This window comes from Lycorma delicatula, chromosome 11, assembly GCF_047948215.1.
Source record: "Lycorma delicatula isolate Av1 chromosome 11, ASM4794821v1, whole genome shotgun sequence".
Taxonomy (NCBI): domain Eukaryota; kingdom Metazoa; phylum Arthropoda; class Insecta; order Hemiptera; family Fulgoridae; genus Lycorma; species Lycorma delicatula.
Genome location: NC_134465.1, coordinates 66,982,914 through 66,995,000, shown reverse-complemented (window position 1 = coordinate 66,995,000; position 12,087 = coordinate 66,982,914). Strand labels below are relative to the sequence as shown.

The 12,087-nt window shown below is 28.4% G+C and overlaps 1 protein-coding gene across 8 annotated transcripts in view; it reads left to right on the top strand.

Moving 5' to 3' along the window:
• Positions 1–4,045: 4,045 nt before the first annotated feature.
• Positions 4,046–12,087, top strand: part of LOC142332080 (uncharacterized) — a 127,466-nt gene continuing 119,424 nt past the window's right edge. For 3 of the 8 annotated variants that reach the window (XM_075378276.1, XM_075378277.1, XM_075378273.1), the window contains exon 1: positions 4,046–4,212. The gene's annotated coding sequence lies outside the window, so the exon portion shown is untranslated. Of the gene's footprint in view, positions 4,213–7,080; positions 7,217–12,087 lie in introns of all 8 variants that reach the window. The other 5 variants (XM_075378274.1, XM_075378270.1, XM_075378279.1 and 2 more) reach the window with 3 other exon arrangements.

The following is a 12,087-nucleotide window of genomic DNA, read 5'->3' as shown; positions in this document are numbered from 1 at the left end:
CTGGAGGAGCCAGGCTGAATGGGCAATAGTGGAGAGTTTTATATTGTACTTACGAAAGGAAATGATTACTGAGGAGATCTAGAGCTCTGCTTGGATTTCTCTTGTATTCTGTTTTTGTTTTATAAATTATGTTTTTGTTGTTCTTCTTGTCCTTTGATTTGTTTTATGATACTGTGTTGTTATTGTTCCATGTAATATTTTTATGTTTCGTGTTATGTGTTGAACTCACTTTTACCTTCTACGGGTAGGTAGTTCAATTTTTGTTTAATTAAGTCTTTTCAGCCTTGCTTAAGACTCGGTGAGTTCATTAATAGCAGTACATCAATGGGAATATCACTCGTGGAATTCTAGCCGAAGCGGACTGGAATATGTCTTAAGCTGAGGTTTCGAAGATGACCTCCAGTAAAGCCCATAAGGGCTCAGAACAGAGGGGCTCTTACTAGGTCAGGATGGGGGCAAGGAGAATGGGGTCTTTTCTGTTTCATCCTCACTATGGTTTTTATATTTTTTTTACGTTACGTAACAGAAAAGGCCCCAAACCAGTGGGTGTTTGGAAGTATTTGCAGAGAGATTATAATCTAACCAAAGTTAACTAACGCTCGCTTCGTTCGCTAGTCAACGTTGGTTAAGCTAGCGTAGGTTAAGCTTGGTTAAATTATATTTATAACTCACCTGGTCTAGTGGTAAACTCATCTTCATAAATCAGCTGATTTCGAAGTCGAAAGTTCCAACGTTCAAATCCTAGTAAAGGCAGTTACTTTCATACGGATTTGAATACTATATCGTGGATACTGGTGTTCTTTGGTGGTTGGGTTTCAATTAACGACACGTCTCAGGAATGGTCGACCTGAGTTAATCAAGCTAAATCGCTTGATTTAGAATTTCTTATAAGGAAATTTGCATCGCTTAAAGCAAGAAAGAAAGTCTTTTAACGTTTAAACTTAAAATTAATTGTTTTTTAAAGAATCGTATTTAATATTAAGTTATTTGTTTTTTACTTACTAAAAGAAGTAAAATGTATTGTGATCGCAAAAAAGTTTGGTTTTCATATTTCAACGGAAGTACCCATTTTGACTAGTTTTGTCGTGACGTCTGTACGTACGTTTGTATCTCGCGTAACTAAAAAACGATTACCCGTAGGAAGGTGAAATTTTTGATTTAGAACTGTTGTAACATCTAGTTGTGCACCTCCCTTTTTTATTACAATCAAAATTAAAATTAAAATTTTAATTAATGAAATATTTGGATTTTAAAGGGAAAGTACATCGGTTCGAATCAGACTTCACCTCCTTTTGTTTTTTTTACTTTATTATATTATTTTTCTTAACTTTTCTTTTTTTAATTTAAATATATTGATTTAATAATTACTAACCCGTGATAGTAAAAAAAAATTACAATAAATAATAATTCAAAGATAATAAAAAAAAAACAAAAACAATTATTAGTGGAACAAAATTTTATAAAGTTTAAAAATGTGTAAATGTAATTTAATAGGTATTACATATGTAATACCTATTCGAACCCGGGAGGTCCCGGGTTCGAATCCCGGTCAGGCATGGCATTTTTCACACACGCTACAAATCATTCATCTGTCATCCTCTGTACAGTAATGCTTAACTGCGACCCCGGAGGTAAAAAAAAAAGAAAAAAAAAAGTATTACATATGTGTGTATGCAATAGATTTGGTGAAACATCTGATTATTTAATATTAATTGAAAATTATAATTTAGAATCAAATTATTTTTGGATTTTATAGTTTGAATTTTGTTTAATTTTATTACTTATAACGGAATTTCTGTTTAATTTTGGCTACATTAAAGTTAACTACAGAGTGACAAATAAATAGACCATCACTGAGAGGCATACATGCCCGATCTTTAATAAATTGCAAAAAATTCTTATCTTTTAGTTCATTACTCCTATGATATTTTCGGACAGCATTCTCCCAAAATCAGAGTTGATCATCATTTCGTTTATTTGTTTCTTGTTGCCAGTCATTTAATCGCTCTTTGATTTGATATAATTCTTCTGATCCTAGTTTGTGTTCACGTTCTCTAGTTTTCAAATTTCCTCTCACTTTATATTCATCATCATCTCTTAATCTTTTTATTCTTTCTTTGTTTATAACATTTTCTTCCTTTTTATTCTTTATTTGGTTTTAACATTTTCTGATATAGTAAAATGAATAATAAAAAAGGATTTTTACTCTATCCTAATATGTCATGTAAGATTGTTGAATTAATAATTCTATAAATATTTGATGCTAATAAAAACTAATATTTCACAAATTGTGTAACTGTCCACTTTATTAAAGTATTGGAGGATTGTATCTCACTTTCAAATGAAATAAGTTTAAATGAAGTGCAGCAAAACATGTTTATATGTAATTTATTAGGCATACATAGAAGTTATGTGGTGCTCACATCAGATTTTTTTTTATTTATTGATAAACCTTTAATAGTGTAAATGTTTTTTTAGAAAATCTTTGTTTTGAACATTAATATTTTTCAAAAAACAAAAAAAAAAAGTCTAAATATTTTTAAATATTTAGAACATTTATTCAAGTTATTAATACCTATGTGTTTAAGTACATACTTATTATGTATGAGAAACATCACAATATTATTAGGCAAGCATTTTCTTCATTTTGTTAATCCATCAATCCTTAAAGAATTATATTTAACTTGGCTACCATACTAAATGAAGTTAAATATGAATAGTATCAGTGGGATATTTGTGGAGATTTAAAAGAGATACGTATGAGTGTATTACTAGTGCTTTAAGGGAGTTTTACAAAGTATTGTTGTTTTTTATGCATAAGAGACAGTCAGGCAACACAAGAACTTGTAATTAAAAAAGACTGGCCTCATAGAACCTCTTTTGAACCAGGTACATCAAATATAAAGTATGCTTTCTTTGTTAATCCAAAAAAGGTGCTTCTCCCATCTCTCCATATTAAGCTTGGACTAATGAAAACCTTTGTTAAAACTATGGACAAAGAAGGTAATGGTTTCAAGTACTATTTTCCCAGTTATGTGATGCAAAATTAAAAGAAGGCATCTTTATTGGACCGCAAATAAGAGAACTTTTATGAGATCCCATTTTTAAAGAAAGAATAAATGATAAAAGATTGGCAGCTTGGAACTATTTTGTATGTGTAATGAAAGGATTTCTGGGTAATAAGAAAGATGGGGAAAGATTAGGATTATAAAACCCTAAAAGATGAACTCTTAAAAGCCTATGAATTACTAGGATGTTGCATGTCCTTATAAATGTAATGTCAGTTGGATTTTTTGGGGAAAATTTAGGTGCAATAAATGGCAAACAAGGATAGATTTCTCCAGGACATCAGGACAATGGAAATACATCAGGGATGCAGGGACCCATCTATAATAGACAACTACTGCTGGTTTTTAAAAAGCGAAGATTTTAGTGAACACAAGAGAAAAAAGTGAAACATTTTGTCACTGTATATTATCTTTATGTAACATTTCATATTTTTTATTGCCTATGTTCCTTAATAAAACGTTTTTAATTATATTTAACATGTTTTAGATGTAAATATATTTTTTATTAAATATACATTACATTGCAAAAATATGTTGTCCTCTGATTTTAGTCAAAACCCCAATTTCTATAACAAAAAAAAAAAAACTGTATGTGTTTACATTATTTCGATCATTTTCGAATTTCGGGGGACAAAAATTTAAATATTTAAAATGTAAGTATTTTTACTTCAATGTTGGTTAAAAAAAGTTTAATTTATTGACTAGTGAACTTTCATAGCGGGGTTAGTAAATTCAGATAGTATTCTTAGAATGCGTTGTACGAGTTTTTAAAGTTATGTGTTGCTAAAATTGTATCTAGTGGTGGGATAAACGATTCTTTTTCAGAAATCTATTCTTTCGATTCGATTCTCAGAAAGTATTCGTAAAAAAGAATCGTTCGTCCGATCAACGATTTTTTTCCTTTCCCTCTCTATATGTGCTGTAAACTCTAATGCGCATGCTCTCTTTTCCACCCTTCTTTAGTGGATCACCTCTTTCCTACTTCTGTTCGTATCAACTGATGCTTACGTACGTGTTAACCTCTAAGGTTAAGATAGCGTTTACGTGTTATTGTCATTTGTGTTTGAAACAAGTTACAAATCAGTAACGCAAATTTAGCATTGTGGTGGTCTATCCAGCATTGCTTACAATTTGTCTAGTTAGGGTTAGTATTTTAATATTACTTTAATTTATTGCGTAGTTTTGACGGATATTAATTCCTCAATTAAATCTATTACGTATTTAATTTTAACGTGTCAGAATATCTTCATGTAATTGTAGAAGGTTCAAGCCAATCAAAATTCTGTTGCTTATATAAAAAAAATCTGTTGCATAATAAACATCTTATCATTTCCAGTATTGATATTTTGGTTATAATACATAAATAATGTATTTTTATTATATGGTCATTTTAAGAGAATCGGCATGTAAATTAATTGATTATGTGATCTTTAAGATTTGTTTTATATCAGACATAAAAATCTGTATACAAGAGAAACTATAACATTTATTTTACTCCTACTTTAGCATGTTAATAATTTATATATAACCCTCATTTTTTAATTGAAAATTTACATGAATGTTTAACCAGTAAAAATATTTCGATGATCAAAAATATTTGAAATATGAATTCTTTTTGTATTGAAGTTCGTATTTTCAATTAATTTTAGCCGAGTTCATTTGTAATTAAAATAATTTTTTATAAAACTTCAAATGTTGAATCTTTTAAAAATTTGCGTTTTTAACTATGCCCTCTAAGAAATCTCATTTAAATACGATTATTTGGGCTTTATGATTTAATTACTTATTTATTTTTCTCAAATGAGTAATTCATTTACATGTTGAGTGTAACAAGATGGCCGTGAATAGGCTTAGTTAGGCCTTTTTATTTTTTTGATGAAAGGGTAATTTTCTGTTAATTTTTTCTAATGTACTGGACTGTGAAGTTTGGTAAAGTAGATTTCCTACTTTTTAAAACTAAATTTTTGAAACTGTAATGATTCTTTTGTTTAATTGTGTGGTGATTATTTGTACCAAATTTATTGTATTTTGATTTTGAATTATAATTAGCTGTAACACATTAAAAGATTCATTCCAGTAATTCAATAAGTGCTGCAGTCAAATATTTTAGGTCGTTATGATCGACCCAAAAATATTTGTGTCGATAGAAGTTGATCATAAAGGTTAATCAGCTGCTTTCACCTACACACAAAATGCCAAGTTTGTGTGAAATTGATTTTATTTTCATGTGTTTTGTAAGAATCTTGATTTTTTCAATATTAAGTTAAATGGTAGACTCAAGTGAGTATTCAATTTAAGAAAGACTTACTGGTGCGTGGCTGTATGAGTAACAGATGCAAATGAGGATTATGAAAACATAAGACAGATTCATTCAACATTTTGATAAGGAAGTTCCATCAGTAATAACACAATAAAAGTTGAGAAAAAAGTAATTATGTACAATTATAGACTCACCTCTGATCTTTATTGAACTTAGAATATACCTTATTTAGGGCCTAAGTTATTCATTGCAGTTGAAATTATTCATAGGAAATGCTTTTCACGCTAGTTAACATTCCACGTAAGTTGCAAAGTATCCTTACCAAAGATTTCATGATGTGTAATGTACATTATTTTCAGACTAATTAATTTGTTTTCAGTGAAATTAAGTTAAGAATGAGATCAGATTAACAAAAGACTAAATTAAGTTAGGTTAAGCTTAAGGTGTGGGGCTCTGGTAAATCTACTGCATACATTATTTACAGTGTAAATAACTTTGTCTAAATGAAATTTAATTGCTTTAAGTTAGATTTAGGTTAGGTTAGGTGACTAATGATTTGTTTTGAACCTTTTATGATCCAACATAGCCTTCCTTTTTTTCCTGTTTAGCCTCTGGGAATTAGCATCAGATATTACTTAAAGTGGATGAATGAGGATGATATGTATGAGTGTAGTCTTGTACAGTTTCAGGTCGACTCTGAGATGTGTGGTTAATTGAAACCCAACCAACAAAGAACACCGGTACCCACGATCTAATATTCAAATCCATATGAAAGCGATTTGGAACTCTCGACTTCCAAATCAGCTGATTTGCGAAGACATATTTACCACTATACCAACCCGGTGGGTTGATCCAACAGCCTACCAAACATAACCTAACACTCTCTAACTTGTCTAATAAACCTTAAATATTAAATTGGCTGTTTATTAGGTTGAATCCATAATTGTGTATAGTAGTCAATTATTTAGTTCAAAGATAATGTATTTATTACCCTTGTACGGTGGTGAATTATAAAATATTTTGTGGTAATCCCTTGTAAGTTGAAAGACATTTCCAGTGAATAATTTCAGTTGGAACAAGTAACTTAGGTCATAAATTAGGTATATTCCAAATTTCATCAGAATCAGAGGTGAATACATAATTATATATAATTACTGGTCAGCCCTTGATTTGAAATGATCTGAACTTCATTCCAGTCAATTGAATGGCCCTGATATTGTTGAGGAAACCTGTTTTGATTGCTGCTTCTTAAGTTGACCAATAAAAGGTGTTCATAGTTAAATACTCCCTGTTTAACATTTCAGAAAATAATGAAAAAAATCTTGGGTTTAAACAGTTTAGTTGCTCATGTTAATGAGCTGTCTTATTGGGTCATGACTAAGGGAAACTTGTTGCAAACCTCCTCTAATGCGTTTTCCTCATTTCATGGAAACCAATTTTTCTTCTCTGATAAGTTTGCTGTTTACCTGAGTAACAGATCTCGGAACGTGTAATTTTGGTTTACTGATCACCACTTTTATGATGAAGTTGCAAACTAACCCCTCATGTAATAATGAGAGCAGTGATATCTGAAACCCATTCAATAGGACCATACTTTTTTTGAAGGAATCATTAACAATTCCTTCAAAATAAAATGACACAAAGTGTCACCTATTGCTAGATCATACAAATCCATACCTTAACATACATGAAAATTATTTTATTCCTTAGATCAGTCGATCAGTGTGTAATTAACTTTTATTTTACATCAAGGTTGAGCATCTTGACCTCCACAAGGGAAGACACCCACCCACCTTGTGAAGATTCTGGTTGCCACACTAACCCATCTGTTGCTAGAAGTGCTACTCTAAGGATAATAAAAAAAAGTGCCCATGCTTTTGCCTGACAGGTGAAGGGAAACATTATAGTAACATCATTAACAATTTTATAAAAAGATAGAAGTGTTTAAAATGTATTTAAATAATTTAAAATAATAGTAAATCAAATATGTGATGGTAGAGAAAATTAAAAATAATTTTTTTTTATTAGTATTATCTATATTCTTTTTAATAGAGTAATATTGGCCCATGTAAAAAAGAGATTTTGATTTTATTTTAATTAAATTTTTGAGAAGATTTTCAAATGGTAAATAAAAAAAATCAAGGATTCAGTAGTTTCTAAAAACAATTCAGCCATTCCTTGCTTCAGGCATCGTAATTCACCATTTTAATTATAAAAAATGAAGTAATTGTAAATTTACTTTCCATTGAATAGAACTAGAATAGCTATACTAAAGGGGAAAGTATGGTGATCATGTCATAAATAAGGTATCGGGTTTGTTGAAAATATTTACATTTTATGATGATCTAACTAGTTCATTTAGATAAAAAAGACAAAACATTATGTATGTTAGTAGGTATGTGTGTACTGTTTTGGGCCTTATGTCTCAGGATTAACTGAACCAATTTTTTTCAAATTGGCTCAAATATTTCTGTATATGGGACATTTATTTATGGTACTTACGTATTAACGCCACCGCAGCTACAGCTTTATTTAAAAACAAGGTAGTCAATCGGATTTCGGTGGAAAATGGCCCGATATAGAGTTTAACATAAATTCAAAACAGTCTCTTTATTAATTTTAATAAATGGTTATTTATATTTATTTATTTTATAAATATATAACCAAATTTAACCTATGCTCGCTTCGCTCGCTAACCTTGACTAATTAACAGGAGTGTTTTGATTATTTAAATAATAAATAATTGCAATAATTACTGAATTTATTAAATAAATACTCAAAAAATTACGGTGTTAATTAGTCAAGGTTAGCGAGCGAAGCGAGCTTAGGTTAGGTTTGGTTAAATTATATTTATAAAATAAATAAATATAAATAACCATTTATTAAAATTAATAAAGAGACTGTTCATTTTCCATCGAAATCTGATTGACTACTTTGTTTTTAAATAAAGCTGTAGCTGCGGTGGTGTTAATACATAAGTACCTTATTTATTTACCAGGTATTATTACAATATTCCAGTAAAGGCTTACAACTATCTTCTATTACACATGCATAATTACAATAATCTCAATACACACTTATATTACTTACTTTCATATTAGCCTGACCATAACCATAATGATCAAACTTTGAAAATACTTAAAAGTTGTGCTTTCATATTAGCCTGACCATAACCATAATGATCAAACTTTGAAAATACTTAAAAGTTGTGGGATCATTAACATATTTTACATACTTAAAAATATAAGCATTATTGCTTATAATTATAGATATAAATTATAAATATAATCTAATCAAACTTAACCTACGCTTGCTTCATTCGCTAACCTCGACTAATTAACAGTAATGTTTTGATTATTTAAATAATAAATAATTGCAATAATTACTGAATTTATTATTTAAATACTCAAAACATTAGTATCTTAATTAGTCAAGGTTAGCAAGCATAGGTTAAGTTTGGTTAAATTATATTTATAAAGTAAATAAATATAAATGGTAATATAATGGTTATATTGGATGATGTTAACAATAACCCAAAAGTTTGCAATTTATTGGTAGACAGGGTAATACATAAGTACCTTTATGTAACCGTAAAGATACCTTTATTTACGTAAGTACCTTTATCTTATATTACACATACATAAACTACAGTGGAACTTGGAAGTTTATTAAAAACTGAACCTGGATATAGAGTTAAAAAAAAAAATAAATAAAATAATAAAGATTTTACCCTAAAAAAATTATTTGTAATTCAGTTCATATCAGATGTCCATATAACTCCAACTTAACCTAATAAAAATACTTATTATTTGTTACAAATATAAAAAAAAACCTTTTCTTGTATTATTCTATTTATTTATTAATAGCCATCTTTGCAGTTTATATTTAAGTATATTGTTACTTTTATTTAATAACTTGGTTAAATTAACCCATTTTTTTTTGGTAAACTAATATTTAGTAACATTTTTTTAGTAGTATACAAGTACGTTTTTTCCCCACTTTGAGGCTAACCAATGGTAAAATAATGATTTTTTTCTGGTTTTGCTACTAGACAAGTTATGTATTTGTTTCAAATTATCATAGTTATACAATAATACTCCTAAATTAAAAGTTTGATCATGATTTAGTACCACTTTGATGTCATTATTGATAATACTTATTTAATTAGTAATTTAAAATATGGAAAATTCATTGTTAGGATGGTGTTAATTCTTTCATGGTTAAAAGTGTATCATCAAACATTCACCTCCTGGAATATCTTTTCAACCCTTTGCCTTGTCATCAAGGGAATTTCTATTCTGCCTTAAGCATGCTATAGTGATACCATTATTTAAGATGGAAGCTTGGAAGGATCTGGGGAATTATAGAAAAAGATTTTGCTAACGACATTTTCAAAAAATACTTGAAAAATATATTAAAACTAAATCTGATGCCTTTTTTGAACAAATATAATTTTATCTTATTTAGGAAGAATCAGTTATTTTTCAGGAGGATCTAACCACAAATCACCCACTATTGAAATCTAGGAAGGAAGAGTTATAATGCTTTAGGTTGTGCTTACTTTGCATCTGTTGTTTTCTGACCTTTTTTTAAGACATTGGGTTCTTTGGTTTGTGGATGTAAGAGATACTGTTTGTTGCAGGCTTTTCCAAAGTTGTCACAGTTGTAGGATTCAGTTTGTCAAGAGTGGGTACCAATCTAAGATCAATATTTACAATAAAATTTTTGAGTTCCTCAAGATTCTGTTCTTATTTTGTTCCTTATTTATATTAATAGTGGTCATGTAATGCAAAATTGTACAATAAAGTCAGTGCGTTTGATGTGATATGATTTTCTTTTGTATTACTGAGAATGTGCAGTCCACTGAAAGTAATATGGAACAGTGCTTGTCAGGTTGGTAAGGGTTAAACACTGTTTAATCTTTTGCTTAGTTGTGCAACTAAGGATTAAACATTTAATCCTTACCGACTAAAATATTAAAAAAAACTAAAGTTTCAAAACTAAATATATGTTTTTTAGTTTGGAGAAACAACTTTTTGGGGATGATCCATTAATTTTTCATAATACTGATTGTGATAGGGTGCCTGACTTGTGTTCCTGTATGAAAATTGAGAAGTGACTTTTTTTAAATATATAGGGGTGTATTTGGATGTAGTTCTGAATTGGCAAGAACTTGATAAATTTTTTTTTTTTTTTAATTTATTTTAATTACAACTCTTAATATTCCTATCTATAGATAAGTTAACATAAACAAAAACAAAATATTGGTACAATTTAATTAATTAACCTAAAACACTAATAATAAAATACAAACAAGAACAAGAAAAGTTACAAAGCTCACCTACGTGAAAACTTGTGTGTGGGCCATTTCCTGTATGCAAATTAGGAAAAAAAACAAATTCTGTTTTAATTAAAAAAATTTAGAAAACTGTAAAAGTGAATATAGTTAAACCAAATGACAAACATATTAAAATATATTATTCAAACATGAATCAAATACGAACTATCATTATATAACTAAGGAATAATAATCAAGACATAAATCGTATAATGTATAAAGTAATATATATTTAAAAAAAAAAGAAATTATAAGTAACGTTTGTTATAAAGTATATTACATATTTAAGCAATAAAGTAATTTAAAACTACAATTCAACCTAAGTAAACTAATATATTTAAGAAACCAAGCAAAAGAAACAGAGTAAAAAAACATTAGGTAGTAATCAATTAACTTCCCAAATATTTTTGTTTATGAGTTGAGAACATGTTCTCATCTCCAAGCCACAATTTCAAATGTTTCTTGAAGACATAATATTCAGAACAAGTTATCATGTTATCATTGATATCAAGTTATCATGTCGCTGACCAATTCTCTTGTGCCGGAAAGCAGATATAGTACTATTTCTGAGATCATAAAATTAATTATTTATAAAATAAGTATGAAACTGAGGATTTTTTTTATAAAAGAAAGTTAAAATATATAACTATCTACAGTCCAAAACATGTTAATACTAACTAATCTTTACAATTTTCTTAGAAAGTTTTATATTATACGTAACCTATGTACTGTAGATGTTTTATAAGTATAGTAAAATGTTTAATAATAAGATGCTTTATAATTAACTTTGATAAAATCTCACTTATCCTTTGGCATTGCATACCCAATTGTGGGCATATAGTATAGTCGGCTATACATTCACAATTCAGAAGCGTATAATCAAAGTAATATATTTCAAAACATGCATTTTTTCTAGCTTGTTCATTTTATTAAAGGCCATTTCTATTTTTTATTACTGTATTAATGATTTGTCCCTTAAGAGTAACAGCTTATAATATTAATATTAAATTTAGCCTTGTTATTCCTAAAGTTGCAAACATTTTTTATATTCTATTATATATTTTTATATATTAGTTTTCTTAAGATGCAAAAATTCAAAACTTTTGAGTGGTTTTAGTAATAAATCTACAAAAGTTTTTTTTCAGTCCATGATATTACTGAGTTTTTTTTAGTTAATTTTTGGGTTAATTTTATATCATTAATCTTTAATTTTGTGTCTTTGATGGGCTAAAAGTTAATAAATACATAATTATTTGTTGTTCTTGATGGGTTTTTTTTTAATTCCTTTGTATTCAATTTTGTGAATTTTTTTACTTTAACATATTTTTAGATGACCAAACAATGATATTATTTTTTCTCTCTTATGTGTTCTAATTTTTAACATAGTTGACTTCTTTGCTGCTAAATCCTAATCTAGCCTG